Source organism: Drosophila mauritiana, chromosome 2R, assembly GCF_004382145.1.
Source record: "Drosophila mauritiana strain mau12 chromosome 2R, ASM438214v1, whole genome shotgun sequence".
In the NCBI taxonomy this organism is placed as follows: domain Eukaryota; kingdom Metazoa; phylum Arthropoda; class Insecta; order Diptera; family Drosophilidae; genus Drosophila; species Drosophila mauritiana.
Window position 1 is genome coordinate 11,720,931 of NC_046668.1, and position 22,490 is coordinate 11,743,420.

Consider the following 22,490-nt stretch of genomic DNA (forward strand, 5'->3'; position numbering starts at 1 on the left):
GGAAGTGCGAATAGCGCGCAGCTGGGGCGACCAGTTGACCAAGATAAGATGCCGCTTCAGTTCGGGCTTAAAGCCCTTTAAAGCCACCTCGCATTGATGGCTAATAAGCAAAGAGGGAAAGCTTTGGACAACCGAATGCAAGCCAATTTGTCATGGTCAGCAGGGGTGCGAAAATGCATGCCAAAGTGGCTTACACGGGCTGCAGTTTTTGGCTCGCAACAGCGCAAATGGAAATTGTAAGCGACCATGTAAGGTGCACTGAAAAAATAACCTATTTTTACCATGTTTACAAATGTGTAAACTGAAAATAAATATTCTGCAATAAAATATTCTGGACATGAAATTTGCTTTAAAAAGACCTAAATTTCGTTCATTTTACATTTTTGTAGCATACTTTTAGACACCTTATTCTTAATTGTTGTAAATTCTAAATATCTTTGTATAACTTTAATAGAATTATTTCAATTCTCGCTTTGCCATTCTATGTGTGATTTTTATTAGACATGTTTTTTACTTTCTGAAATAACCTTAAGATTTGATGACCCATTTTGATGGAATTTTCGACGTGTGTTCTCTTTCCCGCCCTTCTGTTGTCTTATCAACACATTGTCGCCAACATGCAGGCTCGTGAAATGAAACGAAAATATTGAAGCTGTCCTTTGTGGCGGGCGGTGCTTTATCGAGCGCCGCCCACCGAAATGTCCTGTTCTCATAACATTTCTAAAGACAAAAACTGCAAATTCGAGATACAATTGCAATGCGGTGCATGTGAAAGAGAAGGATGTACGTTGAGAGGGAGATGGGGAATGAATGGTGTGACTTGGGGGGTTCAGGGTGGGGAACCACTCACGTGCGATATGTGTGCGAATTTTTGTTGATTTTCATGGCATATTTTACACTGGCTGTAAATACACAGGCGCACGTGTGTGTGTGTGCGTGTGTGCGAGTGTGCAGCAAGAAATAAAATTGAAATGAAATATGCAAACATGAAAAATATGCGCCAGCCCGAAAATATGCTACGAAAAAATTGCCAGTTCACAGAGAGGCACACACGCACACACATACGCAGATCCAGATCCAGAAGCACACCCACACTAGTACACTCGCTCATGCACCCACACTGTTGCACTGGCCACTCGGCTGCGATTTATTGCATTATCAATAAAGTGAATAAATTTTGAGGTTATTGTGGCGTGATAACGGCAATTTTTGTACTTGCTCTTGTTTCTCCAGCATTCCAACGTTCGTCTGTGTTTGTGTGTACGTGCTTGTGTGCGTGGGCTGATTGTATCTGTATGTGTACGCCGGAGCGTGGGGCGTGGCGTGCTGGAATGGTAATACTGTGTAAATGGCGCTGTTAATTAAAAAATCACACCCATGCGTATCGCCGTTGCCAACAATTAACTGATTAAATGCTTAAGCCGCTTGGCTTAAAGACTTCCCATTCAAATTGCACGGCTATTGAAGGGATTTCGCCAAAGGTTTTCGAATGCAAAACAGTTTATGGTACTTGAATGGACAATGGAAGTGTTAAAGGAGTACTTTTTGCAGGATTCCCCCATAAACAATTGTGGCAAAAAGTTCTATTTACCTCAACAATATATTTAATATACAAATAGGTATAAGAAGGCTTAAATCACAGATTACTATTAAAAGCGCTATACAATTATTATTCTTTTGGATGAAGTAGATTGCCAGTCATACCAGTGACTTAGTCCTATTTCAAGAAGATTTGAGTTCAGCAGCTGGTTTTAATGAATAAAACTTCATAACCACGAAGAAATTGCGAAAAAGCAATCCAAGCTCGCTGTCAAAAAGAAAACTTGTTTTATACACCTTGTGTTTTTAGATCATAGAAATGCATTAAATTCCGGTTGAACCACTCACAGTGAAAATTTCTCCACCGAATTGGCAACTTGTTCATTAATTAGCAGCCAATAACCTGCTAATTTCACACCATAAACAGAATGATCAAAGAGCTTGTGTGCCAAAATGGCAATGGCACGGAGTACGGGGTATCTAAACATTGCTACGGTCATTTGGTTTTCCTAATTTTATTATTAGGCCCGCCACGAGCTCTTCTCTGTTTACATTCCCACAGAGACGAGAATGAGAATCTCGGAATGAGTCAGGAAAGCCTCACCCTTCTTATTGGTCAGCTAATTCATGCGGAAATGCAAATCCAAATTCAAAAACCAAATCCAAAACCGAAAGCAGAACCAAATCCAAAACCATCTCCTTCAGTCTTGGACTCTAGATACGAATCTGAGTTTGAGTTTGAGTCGCTATGCAAATTGCGTTGGCGACACGGTAACTGTTTGAACTATGAATTTCTCACCGTTTGTGTTTATGGAAATTTCGGGAATTATGCAAAACGCTGCTGAGTCACCCACACCCACGCGTACACATACACATGCACCGCACACCCCACCCACACACGCACACACAACACACCCCATTTGTGTTCTAACACCCTTTGTGTGTGTGGGTGCTTGTGCGGCGATTGTTTGTCTCTTCTGTGTGAGTTATAATATGTTAATCGCTACCGTTTGCATGTTTGCATATTGAATAATTGCCAGTTTGTGTGGGCGATTCGGGCCTTTTGTTTGTGGCTGGTCAATAGGTTCCATTATGGAAAAATTGGCGGACACATCAAACTGTCAACAGATCAAACAACGGCGGCATTGCTGCGCCACTTTCAACATTAGCTATTCGATGATCTGGCAAAAGGGGTCAACATTTCGCCGCGGGCGGGTTGACGACACACGGATGATGACGATGATGGTGATGGTGATGGTGAGGATGAGGATGAGGATGATGGCCATGATGATGACGACACAATGGGGCGCACCAGCCACCCAAAGAACCTGGAAACAAGCGAGTCGCGCTGCGTTTTAATAAATTTGTAAACAGATTTGTTAATTTCAGCATAAAATTTTGATGAGAATTCAGCCATATTGTGCACGGTGCTCTTCTGAAGAAAGCTTCTATCTTTCACTGCGAGCACTCGCGTGTGTGCGTGTGTAGGTGTACGAATTGCGGGTGTGTGCGTGCGATGGTGTTAAGTATGCGTGTTCAACACAAATAACGATAAAAACACAAAGTTAACTGCAGGCAAACAGTAACTGGTAAATACACATAGAAAAACTATTGTATTTATTCTGCCTTTACATTTTTCTTGTAGAAGAATATGTATTATATTAAATTAGTAATATAATTTATTATTAAAGTTAATCTTGGCAATTTTATTTAAAGTTTAGGCAATATTTTTCTCGGTGCAGGAAAGAGGAAACACTGAGCCGGATTTTTAAGGCAGGCAAATGAAACTGCCGCCGCAAAGTGTGTGCGTGTATGCGTGTGTGTGTGTGCCTGTGTATCCTTTAAGCACAGCATCACCATCAGCAGGAGCAAGAGCAACAACAATGTGGAGAAAAGGCGTAAGAATTTAATGAAAATCATCAACAAAGTGGGGCCATTAAGGGGCGGATCTGGGAATGAGGGGGGCGTTTTTGGGGGGCTGGAAATGTAACCAAGTTTATGATGAGCCACGAAAATTAAGACTACAAATGTTTGTTTGGCTTAAATGAGTTTCCCTCGCTTGGCGACAGGTTGTTTTTTGCCTTTCCCTTCCCGGAGAATAAAAATAAATGCGACTTGTTGTTGGCCTGCCGGCCGGCATGTTGTATCCCGGTTTTTCGTTTCTGTAAAGTTGAAATGCCAGCGAGACAGTTTACATAATGAACGAACAGGGAGGGGGTTCGTGGGCTTTTTATGGCCATGTTAATTATTAGATAGAATTTGAAATGAGATTCCAGCCGAAATGGTCAGCAAATGTTGGCTGGCCGTCAGCCGGTCGCAACGATTCTCCATAACCATAAGCGTTATGGCCATGGCCAAAACAGTGTCGATGATGCCCGAAAAGTTGGCGCAATGGAGCGCGAAACTAATAAGGATAACGCGCGGGTCCTTTCGCAGGAGTTTCCGAGGAGCCGAGTCGCGCGAGACATCAGCAAAAAAATAGATTCCTAATTGCATTGCAACAGTTTTCGTGTCGCTTCTGCTGCTGTGGCTGCAATTATCGCGAGTGTGCGAAAAACTGCTGCATTCAGTGGGTGGCAGTGTGGTTGGGTGGTGCGTGTGGGTGGTGCACCATAAAAATGCTGCCTCATCTGCCTTTCGGCGTTCGCACAAGTGCAAAGTGCCACAAAAGCAAGCGCATAAAACGCGACATGGCGTTTGGCAAACATTTTCCATTTTGCGAGCAGCTTTCAGCGTATGCGAATGATATTTGGGCTTCGGTTTATGCGAATTTTTTTCACTCAGCAGCTCAGCCAACAGCCGTAATTGTAATGAAACCCGGCAAAAAGATAATCGCAAAGCCACATATGTATGGTTATTGGAATGCGCTTAGATTCTTAAAGGCTTGTACCATGTGTAAAATCAGCAAAAATGTATGAAATTTCATAGGCACATCCTACAGTTCATATTCGAATTAAATTTAAATTGAAAACACTTAAGTTTAGTTTGTTTCGCAATTAAGCATTAGTGTGTATTTTAAAAATTAATAATAATAACTTACAACTTTCGGAAACAATTAACTTTAATAGTATAAAACCCAGTCCAATGTATCATAAACATTTAATAAATTAAGAAAGAGCAAAACACTTGCATTTTAAAATCCTCCTTCTCCATTTTTTGTTTTTTTTTCTCAGTTCCAGTTTCAATTCAATTCTAGATTTACTACCGCATAATGGGCCATTTTTCTGCCACCCATTTTTTGCCTACATCCCATTCAGCAAAATTTAAATAAATTCAAGCTAATTTGTAAAAAAGTTTGTTTGGCTTTGCGCTCGCTATCGCTTTTTACGATTTAAATATGCTGGGCTATTAAATTTACTTTTTGGAGGGCGGACCAAAGCCGACAGTTTCGTACGCCTCATTTCAATTTGTTTCGTGCTCTTGTTAGCCACCCGCTGGCGTGTCCTTGGCGTCCTTGGTCCTTGGTCCTTAACCCCTGGTCGCGACCACGGCTAAAACTTGCGCCTAGCTATACATCAATTGTGGGCAGTCAAGAGAAAAGCGTCGACAAGCGACTGTCAACGTCAGTGTTGCCACAATTAAATACGTAAGATAGTAAAATAAAATTTACAGAAATGGGAAAATAAGTCGAAAATAACTCTTAATATATTTTTTATTCATTGTATTGTATTGTATTTATTGTATTTTTATTGCTGCACTTAAATTGCCAGGGGATAGTTGGAAGTATGTGGCTTGCAACATGTTTGATCGAACATTAAAATACTCGCTAAATATCTGCAGCTTAAAAGTAGGCAACGATTTTTTATCAAGCAGCGCAAAAAGATTTAACTGTAAGATCTTGTGGTAAGAATGGGAAAAGCCAATAAGTTTCAAAAGTTTGATTAGTTAAAAATTGAATTTTTACGCTATAATTTTCAAATTTCAATATATTTTATGATTAGATAAGAATTTGTGTTTTTAAAAAGAATATTGTGCTTACTAAGAAATGCTTTGAAAAATATCCAGATTTGTGGCGAAATGATTTTCTAGAAAATCAGCACTGAGCTGTGTGTTTCCGCTTGGCGACAGAGATTAAAATTTTTTCAATTCGCCTCAGTCTTGTTTGTTTATTTTATTTTTTTTTTTTTGAAGTAGGCGTGGCGGTACTGTAATCATTGGGATACTTCCCAATGACGGAGATTCCAAAACGGAGATTAATGATTGCGGGCCGCTTTAACATTGACTAGCTCAATCCGCAAGGTGGCCGCGATGCTCATTGGGCCTTATGAGTTTTCCAATTAACTTAATGTGCATAAAAAAAGGAACGCAAAAAAAAAGAAGCAGGAACAGCCGCAAAATGCACACGCAACGCTTAAAACGTGAAACGGGCAGGGAAAACGCCGTGGAACACAAACAGAAATGCGTTGAAAATTTATGACATCTTGTTTTTTATGGCCAGGAGCAGAGGTCCTTGGAGCGTGGAGTTCGTTCGGTTCGCTTTCGATACGCGCTCGATTGGCCCACGGACCTCGGGTGGGGGCTAGTGGGAGCACAGGGGGGGATGCGGCGTGTGTGCTGTCAATTCAATCAAACGTTTCATACATCAGCGGACATGGACACACCGAGTCCCTATGGCCCACACACACACACACACGCACGCACAGATGGCTTTAACCCTTTAAGCGCCGGATGGGCCAAAATGCTCGCATAACACTAACCGAACACGAACGATGCCACTAAGCGACAGTAAAGTGCAAAATTCGTGCACCAGAGTGCATGAAATGTCGATGAAATTCATAAAAACTGCTCACGTTTTATTGAAATAAAATATTTATGTAATGGACAGTGAACTCTTTGCGTGGCAAAGTGGGTGGCGGGTGGTAGATGCTGGGTGTTGGACGGGGGTGGATACGGTTTTTGGGCATTTGCTAAAGGATAAAATGCCCGGCGGAGTGGGCCACTGAATGGGCAGCGGAATCCGCATGCAGATAGCTTTCCTCAAAGGTGTTCCCAAAACGATTCGAATGGAAATCTTTGAATAATGGAAGAAAGAGAAAGTAGCATTCTTTGTTAGATGCAGATACAAGTGTATTGGTTGAGTATACTACATCTGTTTAGAATCTATCCACTCTCTAAGCTATATACTTTTATGAATCTTAAGCAATGCTTTTTATTGTTTCTAATGCATTTTATGTAAAGACATGCCGCTAAAGATTCAAAATCTATTGAAATTCGTCCTACTTTTTCAAATATCTCTCATATTCTTCAAATACGATTTAGAGGTTTTGTGCGGTTTTTGGAAACGAGAACGCACTGCAATCCACCTTTAGAATAGTGTGTGTCGTCCTGTGGTTGCGTGGGCGGACTTTGTTTGCTTTTCGCCGCAAAATGTGTTCACCTTGCTGTTGCTGCTGCTCCATTTGTAGTTGCCGTTGTTGTTGTTGCTGTTGTTGTTGCGGTCACATTTGGAGTCGTAAATTTGTCGCACGTAAAGGTTTAAGCAGCCATGTTACGGCTGCTCTGCCCTCGCCTTTCCCCTCGTCGAGTTCACCCAAAAACCCCGCCAGCCTGGCGCAGCTAAAAGGTTCATCAGATAGCCAGGGAAAAAAGCTGAGACAAAATTATGTTGCCTCTCCGCTTTCGGATGATGCCCGGCTCCTGCTCCGGATGATTCCGATTGCCGTGCAACGATGGCATGCCCGGGAGCCATCGCCCCCGGCCGTAGTGCTCCGTAGTGCTTGGTAGTTCTCCGGCCGGAGTCAAAAATTCATTGAATTGCGGCCGCTGCATTATTAATAAGCCGAAAAATTGTTGTTGCCTGAAGGAGGTGGATTTTCCAAGGGTTTTTCTTGGAGGGGTGGGAGTCTGGTGATGGGTGGATTGCAATTGAAACGTGCGACGGCAACTTTTACCGCCGTCTTGCATTTATTTCAATTTACCGTCTGCGTCTGTGTGGCCCGACCTTTTCGTTTGGCTTCCTTTGCCACAATTCTTTTGTCTTAACTGCCTGTCGCCCATTTCTTTCCCTCGGAATTTGCCTGCCGCACGAAGCAGCCCCGGGTTTTCCCGCTTTTCCAGCACATCCTCCACTGGCCCCTGAATCGGACTAAGTTGTAGTTATTGCTGCGGAGTCCTCGGGAAATTGAGAAGTTCTTGACTTGGAGCATCTTGTCGTCGTCCTCGAGAGCTAAGCTGTACTTCTGAGCAGTAAGATTTGGCGGTTAAGTCAAAAAGAACGGGTTATCTGGCAGCAAAAATGTGCTCACTTTGATTCGGTTATTATCTTTGGTTTATATACTTAATTGGCTAATTTTTCTAAAATGCTTCACTTTGACGTATTTCTATGAATGAGAAATTAATGAATTCATATTCAATGTGGAATAAAAAGATACAGTTAAAGTTAATTTGAGGTGAAGACATTTCTAAGCAAGAAAATAATATTTCCTGAAATATTTATACGATTATGAAAATCTTTGAAGTCCATTAAGCATCACCTATTAACCTATTAAGTATTTATGCGTTATCAAATACTGTGTAAATAAATAAATAGGCAAATGACTTAAGGCTCGTTTATTCGTTGGTAATTATCGTATTACATTGACAAACCAAATTGATTGAATATTTAAGCGCTTATGTCTGTTAGCCTTTTGCAATTTTCGCACTATCCTGCAAGGCCTTGAAATACTGAGGCAGCAAGTGAAAATATTTCTGCAGCAAATATTTATTCCGTTGGAATTAATCCGTAAATAACAATAGCAATCGAAAAGGACCTAAAAAGAATGTCGCCCAGTGGCAAAGGAATTCTTGACCTATGGCAGCAGGCAAGTGTATCGCATTGATTGATTTTTCATTACATATCCAGGCGGCATCCGCTGGGGGTCGGCGGTGGCTCCTGCCTGATGGCTACTGGATACCGGCTAGTGGGTCCGGGATCCAGGCTGCAGGTCTTGGCATGCATGTTTACCACTTCCGGTTGCCGCAGGCGGAGCGGTGCAGCGATTGCAGCACAGTGGCTGCCACATTGCCAATTGTGACAATGGAACAACTGCATTTTTGGCCCACACACACTGGGTGAAAGGGGGAGGCACAGTGGTTGGTCCCGATGAGGAGTGGGGGTGGCCAAAAGAACGACTTGTTTCACATTTCCGTCACACATGCAACTCGATTCCGTTTCGTTACGCCCACATCCACATTTGGCATGGCCTGGCCCCATCACTACCCACCACCCACCACCCACCCCCGTGTTTCTGGGCTGCCGATCTGGCCATGTCAATGTGGACAACTTCACTTTAAGCGAGGGACCGACCAGCATCGGGTTGGACGAAGGATGCGGGGTGGAGAAAGGACGGGCGACTGGGGCATTTGGATGCCAAACGCCAGGCGAAGGATTCTCCATGTCCTTTGACACGCGCTCGATTGCAATTTCTGTTTGCCGCTGTGAGGGCAGGCGAAAAAATGTTCAAAACTCTGTGAGTAACTTGAAAATAATACTACTAATTAACTAGCTTTGTTTAACATTAAATTACTTTAGAAATCAGGCGATGTGACTCGTTGTGTTGCTAAAATACATAGAGTACTTAACTACACAGAGCGTCTGCATATTTAGAATTTTCTATTGATTATTTAAATACTAAGTTATATTCTCTATAATCACTTGCTTTCAAATTAACAGTAGCAAATTATTTTCTCAGTGTGGCTGCAATGCAACCAAAATGTAAGAAATGCCTGGCAGCAGCAGAACAGGACGAAACTCCCGACCGAAGGACTCGTTGCCCCCACAATTTGGCTCAAATGTGCTGCACACTGTGTTCGGGGCTATTCCATTCCATTTTAGGCCTGCAATTCGCTTTAAAGTTACATTTTTCACTTGCCATGTGTGTGTGTGTGTGCGAGTGTGGGCAAATATGCAATATCCTGTAGGTCCTGCGAATCGAGAGCAAGTGCCAGTGTTTGTCATTTTTGAGGCTGTTAATTTTAAACTAAAATCGATTTTTCATTCGAGCATCTGCCGAATGCCCGGAAAATATTGAATGTCCTGGCCCAAAACAAGAACCATTCGGGCGGAGCGGCCAAAAGGGCGTGGCGTTCACCCCCCGAGTGTCTGTCGGTGTGTGTGTGTGTGCCACAGCAGTGGCATGTTTAACCTCGTTTGCAGCAGACACTTGTCTAATGTTTTATTGCTGTCTCACTGGCAATGCAGTGCGATGCAATTGCAATTGCATAAGACTTAAATTAATTAATTTGCCACACACACACATACACAGTGAAATGAGAGAGGGAGAGAGAGCACGCACACAGACACACCGACAGGACAAATCCTTTGCAAGTGTCTGCCTAATGAGCTGCAATTGCTCCGCCTGCTGCTCCTGCTGATAAAAACCAAAAATAAGTGGGCGGACTCGGTGACATCCACTGGCCGAAAAGAGTGAAAAAGGAAGGAAAAATAAAAAACTTGGCCCAGAAGGAGGCCCCCCAGAGCAATTTGTGGCAATCAGCAAATGGCCGAGGCGATGCTGCTGCTGCTGCTGCTGCAGCTCCAGCTGCATTAGCTGCCGGGCGACACTTTTGCGTTTTTCGTAATTAAATTAGTGCCAGTGTCGAGCATTAGTTACACTTTCCACACACACACACACACATTCACACTGAAGCACCGACCACTTGGGTCTGGCAGTTTAAATTCGCCACAAACCTCAGACTCCTTCATTCGTGCCATTCCGACCCCCGGATTCATTGTCAGCAACTGATTTTCCACACTTTGGCTGGCATTTTAAATGTTTATTTGTACGCCAGCTTAGCTGTGTGGCATCCTGCGGTCAGGAGTCTCAACTTCTGCCTCTGATTTCGCACAAGTTTTGGGCATTAAAGAGCATGGGGATCTAAATCCGAGAATGGAGACAGGGGAGAGTGGCTTTGCTATGGTTATTAGAATACTTGAACGGTGCAACAATGCCAATGTACACATTTTTTGAGCCCGGGACAAGCTCAATTTCATTTGCTCGCTGTGTGACCCGAAAGCATTTTCCAATTGCGGATTCACTATCCTGTTTGTTTGCCGTTACTTGTCGGCCTGACTGCAAAACTATTTTCGAAGATTTACGACGAAATTGTTTCGGAACTTTTTGATTTCGTTTCGTCGCACGTTGCAACTGTGCTCGCTGCTCGATTTTGGTTTGGTTTGGTTTGGTTTGGCCTGGTCTCCAGTTTCCCCCTGAAAAAAAAAAACAAAAAAAAAAGGATTAGGAAGTACGTGCATGTGAGCAGCCGAGAGCTGCGGGTTCTGGCCATTTGTCACCCCCGTCCAGAGCAATTTAAAGCGCCCTGGAGCACGAGGAGCACACATGGACATACATGGTGGCACAATGTCGTTGCTGCCAACTTAATTACACGTTGCCAAACGAGAAACCTGGCTCACATTTTCACTTTTGCCCCACTCGCCCCAAGGTTCAGATGGCCGATTATTATCTGCTATTTGCATCCTTTCGAGTGCATTTTAATACGCTTAAGTGCACGGCGAGTCCCTAAAACTATGCTATGAAAAATAGTTCAACAACTTTATTATGAAATTTCTGCAAGTCAGGCTGCAGTCAAAGCTCAGAATAAATAAAAATACCATTTGTAGACTGGCACATGTGCGTGTGTATGTGTGTGTGTGTGTTAGCCGACTCAAGCGCTTGGCAAATAGAAAACAACAGAACGAGGGTCGGAAAAGCGGGCGACTGGCTGGGAAAAACATCCAGCGACTGAGACAGAGACAAACTGACGAGTGTGCTTAGTGGGCCATGCAAAGGTTTAGTTTCCACTCTTTGCCTTTTTATACCCAGATTTCTGCCCTTCTGTTCCTGCCAAGTCTGAGCCCTGTGTAATTGCTAAGAATGCAGCTGAAAGCAGCTTGATATGCATGTGCTACGTACTACGAGTATACGTACTGCGACTACGACTACGAGAATAGATGCGATTCCGAGGGTACATCACAAAGGCAGACGGATCATTATTAAGCTGCGACGCAAATCCCACGGATACTGATGGCTACTCCCACAAAAATTCCCCAGTCAAGAAGCCAAGCCCCGAGGCGGATGTGAGCGATAATTGTGTTAACTTCGGTCCTCAGTCAAATCAAGGAAGTAGTAGAAAAATTCTTAACTAAACCCTTTTAAAGGATAAAAAATATAGTTTAATCTGCGCATGTTATTTTAAACAAAGTACTGATTATTAAGATAACTTATGTTTCCTTTCTTGTTCGCAACCAAGCTGATTACCTTACAAACGCTAATAAATATTTAAAGATTTACACAGCTTAGGTAAAGCAATCTTTAGAATCTATTAAATAGTATTTTTGTAACCAGCATCTAGCCTGAAGTGTCATCAAATCTCGCCAGTTAGCCAAGGTAGAAGGGTAAATATTTAATTTGCAGTTACCCCTGGCTGTCGACTTATCTATCCCTTAATAAGAATTAGTATTTGAATTTGCTGAGCAATTTTAACGCTTGGACGGGCAGTCATTAAAGCGAAAGTCGCCATCGCAACCGGAAGCGGAAGGGGGTATGAGGATGGGTGTTGGGGTTGGGGATGGGGAGGAAGTGGGAAGGCGGTGAGCAAACACAAACTAACAGCCCAAACACATCCGCAACGTTAATGTGCCTGTGCCTTTGTACTGGTGGCATGTGGTTAGTGGGGTTGTGGGTGTAGGCAACTAGGGGGTGGTGTCCAGTGGGTGGCACCCACAGTTGGCAAGTTGCATGCGCTTAATGCAAATCCTTGAAACCACTTGCGGCCCACTCGAAATTTTTAATTTTTCCCACAAAAGCCGCACTCGACAGAACTCGAGGCGCATCAACATCAACTGTGATGTGTTGTGTGTGTGCGTGTATAGGTGTGTGTGTGCTGGCTGATGTGGCATTGCCGCTGCAACTTGCAACTGTTGCAATGGGCATGAAACAGAAACACTTTGGGCCGCCATGCACCTAGGCGGAATTACAAGTACGCGCCATGTTCGTTTGTATTTCCACTGGCGGTAGCTCTGTGTGTGTGTGTTAGCCAGGATCCTCGGTGTGTGTGTTATAGATAGCAGAAAGTTGGAAGGACGAGTTGAGTCGGATATGCGGCGGCTCCCAGTGTAAATAGCATAAAAAATGCGAGCGCATTCGCCATACAGCCGACGACTTTTAAAGCACCCTTAAACTAAATGAATCATAATAAACTCATAACATTCCTACAAATAAAAACTAGAAATTTATATTTATTAAGAGAATTTAATAGAATAAAAAGAGATATTTGATTTCTATGGAAACACCTTCGACTGTTATGTTCGTACTATCAACTTAAACTTTATATTTAACCAGTAATCCTTTTAACTCCTTTGCAGGGCATTGCAAAGCACTGCAATTCTGAGTTGCTGCATCCTCCCACTAAGTGTGCATTTGTGTCCGTGAGGAGGCGTGGCACCACTCGCGCCCCTGTGTACGTGTGTGAGTGTGTGCTTATGAGTTCGGCGCGAGTGTGTGGGTTCTGCGGGGAAACTCACTCATAACGCGCTCGGTGCTCATTGCATTGCATTCGTGAACTTTATTAATAATGGCGCCAAACAACATGAACACCGCCGCATCAGGGCTTCAGCACCAGTATCCCCGGGATCCCATCATCCGTGTCCGTATCCGTCCGTCCTTATGTCCATCCGTCCGTCCGGGAGTTGAAAAAAGGTATGCCAACTTGTAACATACATATAAATATATATCCAGCGCAACAGAAAAAAGGGGAAAAAAAGTGGCACAGAAAAAGCAAACGGAAAAGGAGAGCAAGAAATGTGCACTGCAAATTATTATTTTTTGCCCGCGGCTGAAGGAGTCTGAGCTGTAGTCTGTTTAATATGCGTTGGTGTTTTCCCTTTTAGGGTGTGGCAGCCAGCTTCCTTTATGTACTTGTGTGTGTGTGTGTGTGTGTGTAAGCCGAGCCGAGCGGCAACTTCAACACTTTAAGAGCCGCCTAAAAGCAGGCAAGTCATCATCAGCGCCGACGTTGCCATATGATGACCATAATGGTGATGATGATGACATTAATAATTACAGCCAAGCCTGCCTCTGCCTGCCTGCTTGCAGCCAAAGACATTCATCTTTTGCCAGCCAAAAACTGAGCTCCACGGAATGATGTGAATGCGGGAAGGGGATGGGATTGGGGATGTGGGCATCACTCAGTCAAAAATTTCATCGCGTCAACTCGAGTTAGGCGATGTGTGTGCCAGTGTGGTGTGAGAGTGTGCTAATTACAGCTGACAGTTGGTGTTTTTTGCCTCGACTTGCATGCACGTACACATAACTCTCTGCCACACTCGCAGAAAAAAAAATTCCCAAATAGGTAAATCTTCTTCAAAGGTGTAAAGAGTCTAATGAGATATTACTGGACAAACATATTTATATATTAAGATTTTTTGTTGGATTCACAGCTTACTGTACTCGGTATGCTTGTCAAGTTAGGAAAGAACCCTTTATGTCGTACGATTTTTCCTGTGCAGCACTTTATCCACTCCTTTTTGGCATTAGCGTGCCACGTGACGTATGAGCAATGTACGTGAAGCAATTAATGAGCGGAGGCGAAATGGGGGCGTGGCTGCCAATTAGGTGGGGCAAAACTTGTTTATTGATTTCTGGTCTGCTCTGTGCTGTTGTGCCTGCCTAATTGAATTTATGTATTTGTGTTCAATTGCATTGCTCCGCAAGTCCTTTCCTTTTCGCCATTTCCTGCGCCTGTTTCATTAATTAAGTGCGCCCTGACCTGGCAAAAATCAAAAAGTTAACATTATAAATTACAAAACAGCAGCACGAGTGGCCTGCTCTAACTGCCAACTGCGAACTGAGCACTGAAAGCTGTGGCAATGGGAAATGAGAGGAATGGTGGGGGAGGGGGAGTGGGCAAAAGCGGAAAAGTGGAAAAGCGGGAAGCGTACGGACAAGGAGCAGTCGAAAGCTGCGCTGCGGAAAACTGTCAAGAGTCTCATTAATTGAACAAAGCATTCGAGTGTGCGGCGGGAAGGGAGCGGCAAAGATTGGCCGCTGCAAATTACCAGCGGTTCGAGTGGAAAAGCGGGAAAAGCGGGTGAAAAACTGACCAAGAGCAGCAAATGAGCAACCAATTTTTATATCGCAATGATGACAACCAGCGGCCAGTGGCGGGGCGGCAAGGGGCGAAAGGGGAAGCTGCTGTGGGAAAAACTGTGGCAACTTGCTCCGTTCGTTCTGTTTGTTTCCCCGTTTGACTGGGGAAAAGTTTGCACCCTTGCTCCTCTTCCTCCGCACACTTCGTTTTCCCGCTTTCCCGCTCGCTGTGTTTTGACTTTTAAGCAGTTCTCGGGCAGCCAGCGGAGCGACAATGATGATGCAGGACAAACGTCGAGCGGAAGGAGCAAGGAGAGCAGAGGAGCAGAAGAGGCGAGAGGAGCAGGGGGAGCTGGGCGAGCTGGGCGAGCTGGAGGAGCTGGCGGATCGGCGGAGCGGGACCATGGCGCTTTGTGTGCTTCCGTTTCCGATTTCGTTAGTTTTTTGACTTTGCGAGGAGGACAACGTAGCTGCTCCTGCCTCCACTGCCAGTATTTCACTTTAGCCAGCTTCCTGTAGGACCTCCACCCTGCCACGCCCCCCCAGGGAAAGGGACGCCCACTGCTCGTCCTCCTGCTTATGCAATGAAATGTTTCGCAAAGCGGCACTTAAGCGTACTTCTTGCCACAGCAAATGTGTTTTGGCCCGGCTCTCTCGGACTGGCAATTTCATTTCTAAAGTTTACTGGCCAAAGGAGGTTGGTGGAGGGAGGGAGGGACGAGGCGGAGCGGGCTGCATCAGCGTAATTGCGGTTATTTCACCTGTCGAAACAGAAAATAAATGAAAAACAAAAACAAAACGCAGCCAGGTGAAAACAAGTTGCAATTTGTAGTTGCAAACAGTTCAATTTCACTCGTTACCCATTCCAGAAGGACCAAAAAAGGACCTTCAGTTGACAGGCCACGCCCATCGAATCAATGGGCGGAGCTAGCCAAGCGCTTTAATTCCAAACAGAAAAAGTCAATTTTCTGGTAAATTTGCTGGGACTCGTTAGAACTCCTCAATCACTTAGTTTTCTATTTCCGAGCCGTTTTACTTTCCGTTCTCTGCATGTTTTTTGTACTTTTTTTCCGTTTGTATGTGTTTGAGTGTTTGCCGAAGGAGTATCTATGTGTATGTGTGTTTGCCTTCGATCCTTTTGGGGCATTTCATAAATGCAGCCATAAATCAGGTTTCAGTTGGCCACGAATTGATTTTAACTTTTTTAACTTTTGTCGCTGCCTTCATCCGGCATTTTCCCCGCTTTCTCGCTTTTTCATTTCCTTTCTCTTGACTTTTCTTCACGCATTCCTTATCGCATTTCTCTGGCTTGTTGCTTGTTAGCCCGTTTTGCTGTTGGCCTTAAAAATGTGCTCAATATTTCATGGCCTCTTATTCGGTCTCTTGGCTTTTAATCAATTTTTGTGTCATTTCATGCCAATTATTTCCCCTGTTTCTTTTGCTTATCTTTGAATGTGCAAAGTGGTGCAATAAGTTTGTGAGTTTTTAATTCCTTTGAATGCATTTTCTGAATGAACCACGGCTTTGAGCACTATGATACGCATACTTCTTTCAAAAGATGCTTTTGGGTATGTGTGAATTGGTCTTTAGTCAGCTTTTTTGGCAAAATTATATTTCATAGCTATTGCAAATTGAACATCTCACAATTTAAATCCGTTTTCAAGCAAGGTAGTTTCAATTCAGTTTATTAGATACTTAAATAGAATTGCTCATAAAAATAAGCAACATTTGAATGTGTAATATAATTGTTGAAAGTTGTTAAGCTATTTATAGCCATTTCGATATCCTCTTTTGGTTGCCAACTTTCGCTTTTCTCTGCCTTTAGCTTTTAATGCCAGTTCAATAATAGACAGATAGAAAGGCTTTCTCCGCTCTTCTGCATCCCAATCCTACACCTACCCCGCCCTTCTTCCGCCCACTTTTCGCTGCCCACACTCCATTGGTTATTGTCTTTGTTCGGCATTGTCCATCGATTGCTCGATGGCACTCGACCGAAGCGTTGAAGTGCAAGTGCAAGTGCAGCTCCACTTTGCCATGGCGAAAACAAGAACAAGAAGGAGGAACAGGAGGAGCAGGAGCAGCAGGAGCAGCAGGAGGAGTTGGGGAAGCAGGCGGCGCAGCATTAGCAGGAGGATCAGCAGGAGCAGGAAGATGAAGCTGCTCTTGGCCAAGTTTAAAGTGGATTTCCGGTTGGATTTGTTGCGGTTGCGTGTCACTGGCATCTCCGCACACCCCCGCTCCAACAACCAACCCATCGACCGTGTGGACTATTGACTGCATTCGCTTTTATGTCTTCCGGCCAACATAAACACTTTGCTGGCTGTCGAGCGGCGGAGCAAAGTTTCGCTGACAGTCATGGCCGCAGAAAGAAAAGCCCTGTGACAAATGTCCTGGCATGTGGAAAAAGTGCAAAATGTGCGTGTGTGCTGGAGGATGCGAGGATTCGAGGGACTCAAAGGTGGTGTAAAAGTTGGCAACTTTTAAAAGTTTCACAGCTAAACGCCTTGCAGTGGCTGTTACCTGAATGTCGTCGGCGTGTGTGTCTGCCATTATTGCGTTTATTGGCTTAAAGTGTTTGACAATTCATTAAGCTGCAAAACGGGGGCGCCCAAAATTGCCTTTGCCCGGGCGTAAATTGCATTTACCAACTGGAGATTGGGGATTGCGAATCAGGCCGAACAGACACGTTAATTTCGAACTCTAATCTCGGCCAATAAACCTGGCAACGACTCCTCGATGTGTCAACAAATCGCTGGAATTAAATTGGTTTTGCATAAACACTTCGGGGGGCAAAGACGAGGGCTGTGCTGGCAGACGACAGGACGGCAAGGACGACAAGGACGCTGGACCCGAAAGTAGACAACACCAAATTGTGTTTTATTTTGCTAGAAATATTTGTGCTGAGCCAGGCAGCAGTCACCACACACAACGCACAGCACACACGTGTCCAAACTATAAAATAATAAACCGAATTTGTTGTGCAAGTTTAAGTGAAAATGTTAAGAGTAAAGTTTTGTTCCACCCCGAAAATGAAGACAAACATTGTTATCACCTACGAAACAGAGACGGAGCCAGGGGGTCATGGGTGGGGCGGTAGCAGGGGCAGAGGGGTTCGGGGGCTGTGGGGCTGAGGGGCTTCATGGCTCAAAGGGGGTCTACGTGCAAATAAGTTGAGCAACAGAGCAAGGCAAAATATTTATACAAATAGGTTATGCAAACAAACTTAGACAAAGTCACACAACCAGAAGAAGCAGAGCAAGATGTCGGGCCAGGAGGAAGACGGAGCACAAGTTAAGGATGGGTTGGTGTGGCTTTGGGATGAGGCAGGCTGGATGGTAGTGGGGAAAACTGGGGAAAACTGAGGAAAAGCACACACAGCACGCACCCACACGACATGAGACTTCGTCCTGGCGCCAGGACCGCTACAGGACATAATGAAGTTTGAGCTCGACTCAATGAAATGTCAACAGCGGCATGACGATAGATGATAATGGTCGCTGATAAAAAGTGATGGGTGGGCATGGGGTAAATTGGCATCATGCATTGCCAACTGCATTACATGGCCAACTAATTAATTGCCATAAATTAATTATGATTCGTTGGCACTGAAAACCGAGGGCTAGACATCCTCGCTTTGACTATCGATTTCGAAACTCCAAACGTACATATATATACGTAGATGTTATGTGGGGACACATAAAACATCCAACCGCAAAACATATTAAATTTATTATCAATAAATTTTCATTAGTTTCGTGTAGCAGTTAGAGAAGTACCGAAACGCACCCCCGCCGCAGCAAGCTCTCGTCCCTGCATATCCTTTATAGCACTCCAACTATAACGAGCTCTGTGGGTCGTGGCCAGTTGACATAATTTACAATTTTACTCATAAAAAGCACAGGCACACTGCCCCCACACCCCCTTGCCACGCACACACACACGAGACGAGGAGACACCACCAACAATACCACAACAGCCCAGTCACAAGCCCCCCTCTTTGTAAACCCCCTTTGTAGCCCCTTTTGTAAAACCCCAACAAAAGCCGTCGACAAACCCCTTTAAAGTTTGCCGTTTGGCTGTGCCGAAGTTGGCCAACAGCGAATCAACAGTAAATGAAACATCCAGTGGGCCTTTGGATGGGGGCAGGGGCTAAAACACCCCCACTGCAGCTATTATTTCATTTTGCTTAATTTCCCAAATCTGATTTCTGGGGGCTAATACATTTGAAGGCTTGCCACATTTAATGGAATTTACAATTATGTTTGTCTGCGATGTTATTTTATGCATTTTAGCGTAATGAAATGTACTATTATTTTCCACACAGGATAAATATATGCAAAATGGTAAATATTTTTTCAATATTTAATAAAACAGAAAAGTTTTCAGTTTGCTAGCTTTACGTTAGATAACTTTGGTTTGCATCCGGTTAACTGTAAGTTACTTAAGCACATGACACCGAAGCAGAAAATGTTAGAATGTTAGCTATAGACTCGTACAATTATTTAATAATTGTGTTTAAGATGAATGCTATTATATGCAGCTTGGCAACACTTTTCGTTGGAATTCCTTTCCGATAGTTTCCAAAGTTAACCGAATTCTCCCTAATCGTTATCGGTTTTCGACTGTTGGTTGTTCCTCAAAATCGAGTTAAGTTTTTATTGAATAAAAATTGTAAGTTGAGACTTTTTGCATTTCCCCATCGTCATTGAATGGAGCATCGGTGGGAGTAGCATCAGCATTGCCATCAGCATCATCACTACCACTACCAATGCAACTACCACTACCAATAACACTACCACCACAACTACAGCGATGTGGCGATGATGATAGCAGCAGCGACGCCATTTTATTTTCTCTTTGTGCCATTTTTTCCCCTTTTTTTGCAGCCCGCTTTCTTCGGCAGCGAGCTGATGCTGTTGTTGTTGTTGTCCTTGTTGCTGGCGTATTATAATGCCAACTCATATTGCGCTCGTTATCCTTTTGTGTATCGTCGTGCAACGGAATTGACCCTTTTTTGCCGCTGCGTGATGTCACCGGGGGATGTCAGTGTGGAGTGGGGCGGGGGGCTGGCTGGGTCAGGGGTCACAGGAGGGGGCGGGACAGGGGTCAGGATCTGTGGAAAAGGTAACACGCGGCGATGGCAACGGCGGCGGACTGCTAAAGTATCAAAAGTGATGGATGACAGGTTAATATGCGGCGACATTTTCATGCTGATGCTGATAAAATTTTTCGTTTTGCATGCGGGCACCGCAGCTAGTGCTGCTATCATGGGCTTCGGAAGTGGGTGGTGGCTAGGGTGGTGTCTGGTTGTTGGGTGTGGGTGTGGTATTCGGCTGGGAGGACACCACAACCGGATCACGGCCATGTCGACGGTCCTGCTCGGTGACATTTTAAATGCGCAGCAGACAAGTTTAATTTTACATAGCCCCGGCAAACGTTCAAACAAATTAAGCGGAACATTTTCTCTACACCCTTTGCCGTCCTCACTGTCTGTCTCACTTACCATCCGCTGAATGAGCGAACGAGTGAACGAGTGAGTGAGTGAGAACACGAGACAATTGCATTAAATTCGCCTGCACAACGGTGCGTATGCGTAATGTTTAATTGCCGTCAGCAGCTTCATTAGAAGAGCTGCTAAATAACTGCCAGTCAACGGGGTAGCGACCCCACCACCTCCACCTCCACCCTCCACACCATTTTCATCGTCCTTGCCCCGCCATCCTGCAGCAGCAGCAGCAACATCCTGCCAGCTCATCTGCATGCCGTTTGAATGTGCAACACGAAATGGCTAACTGACTGGCTGGCAAGCGAGAGAACCAGGATATCGGGGAGTCGCCCCCTTTGACTCAGTACAGACGGAAAAAATATGAACCAAATTGGCAGCAATTATATAGTTTTTATACCTGTTAAATATACTATGTGATATATATTTGTATAGCGCGAGTATCAGCAAAAAGCGTCTGTATAATTTGAACAGAACGATGATTCAAAAAATCTGCAGGGCCATAATGCGTATCAATAAAATTAAAATCTTATTTATGCATGAAAAACAAATTAAGAAATATTTACATATGTAAAATAAAGACATAAAAAATTCAAATGAATTACAATACAATTTACACATGTACTAAAATGGTAGCATTGGAATATTTCTTTCTCTTTGGTTTTTTGATTTTCAACCGTAACTATGTAAGAAAATCAAATGATTAAAGCTCCATTTAAAGAGTTGCCAAAACATATGTGGGTTCGATATAATCCCATTTTTCTCTGTCTAGCCGTTTGTTGCAGCAAAGGACCTGCGACTCAACGAGCGGCATTCGAATGCTTTGGAAAAACTTCCGCTCCATTAGTCTGCCTGTTTCCGGCAGCGTTTTCCAAGCACAATTTACGCAAATTGATGTCATCATGGGGGGGAGGACTTTGACCCCCTTCCTCCACCCCAGCGCAACCACTCCTAACGGATCCAATCTTCCCAGAGCGTGCGTAACTCGGCAAATAAAGTGAATGAATGAGTGCATGTTGCACAGGCCGGATGGCTAGACATTTTGGGGTCAGTGCGGGCAGCCGAGGGGCCACCCAAAGGGGGCCAGTCGACCAAGATGTGTTGACATATTCCGGTCTCTTTAGCCAGGATATGCAACGGTGACTGGGCTGATGGGCGGGAGGTGGGTCTGGTGTACTCGAACACCTGGCAGCGGCTCAATTGGCACTGCCAGATATGTACCGAGATACTATACTTGTTATTTAACCAGATTTCCTTGGATGAAAACAACTTTATTCTCGGGCCGCAAAAAGTGCAACATCATGGCAAAAAAGCGAGCACAACTCGAGCACAAGCAAACAAACAAACAGGCAGTCTGACAAAAGGACGAAAGGACATCGGGACAGACATCGGGCAAGGCAAACTCGCAGGCAAACTCGCAGACAGAAGGCAGCGAAAAACTCAGCCAACACAGCCAACTTAGACTTCGAGTGAGTTTCGAAAGTCAAGTGCGTGTCGCTCTTGGCAATCGCAAAGTTTGCCATGTGTGTATGTATGGGTGTGAGGTCCTGATTTACAAATATTTACCTGGCACCGCTAATGCCAGAAGCCCTTGCCATATGCACTCGCTTAATCAACTTTAGATGGATTCTCGTGTCGCAGATAGGAGTTTCCGCGCTTTAAGCGATTGCCCAACTTAAACGATTTAAACTCGTTTGAACCGAGATAAAGGCCGCTCAGCTAATATATTTTAATTACAGCCATTAGCCTATGGCCCAAAAATTGATCCTTAATGGCCGTATACATATATATGGTCGCATCGAAACGAGGACATCGCCGGACATTTAATTAGCTGCATAAATTATGGCTCCGGTAGTAGAGTCAAATAAGCTGATTAGCTAATGTTATTGAAAATAAGCGTTTTGCGGATTTAATTCGAATTTTAAAAGGTGTTTTAAGCCAAAGAGTATTTCATGGAATTAAAACTTTAAAGACACAACTTTCAATCAAACAAATCTTTAATTAATCAAAATCTTTAAGAACTTCCATTTATAAATTGCCTAATAAAGTTAACATTTTTGAATCGTTTGGGGATTATTTGCCCAATGCAACGCATTAAATATTTATGAAAAATAACATCATTATTAATTTATAGTGCTTAATTAGAGAATTTTAATTGCACATGATTTATAAATTCGATCAATAGAGCCAAGTGTTCGAAGTCATGTTTAAGCTGTGCCAACTGCTGAATTCCTCTTATTTATTTATATGGCTTATTTACCTGCAACAATTTGCATACTAATGCGCTGCAAAAGGTTATCCTTGCCGCACACCAACACACACACACACACAGCTCAAAACTCACAACTCATGAGTGTGACACAAAGTGGTCGCAAAGTCCTGAC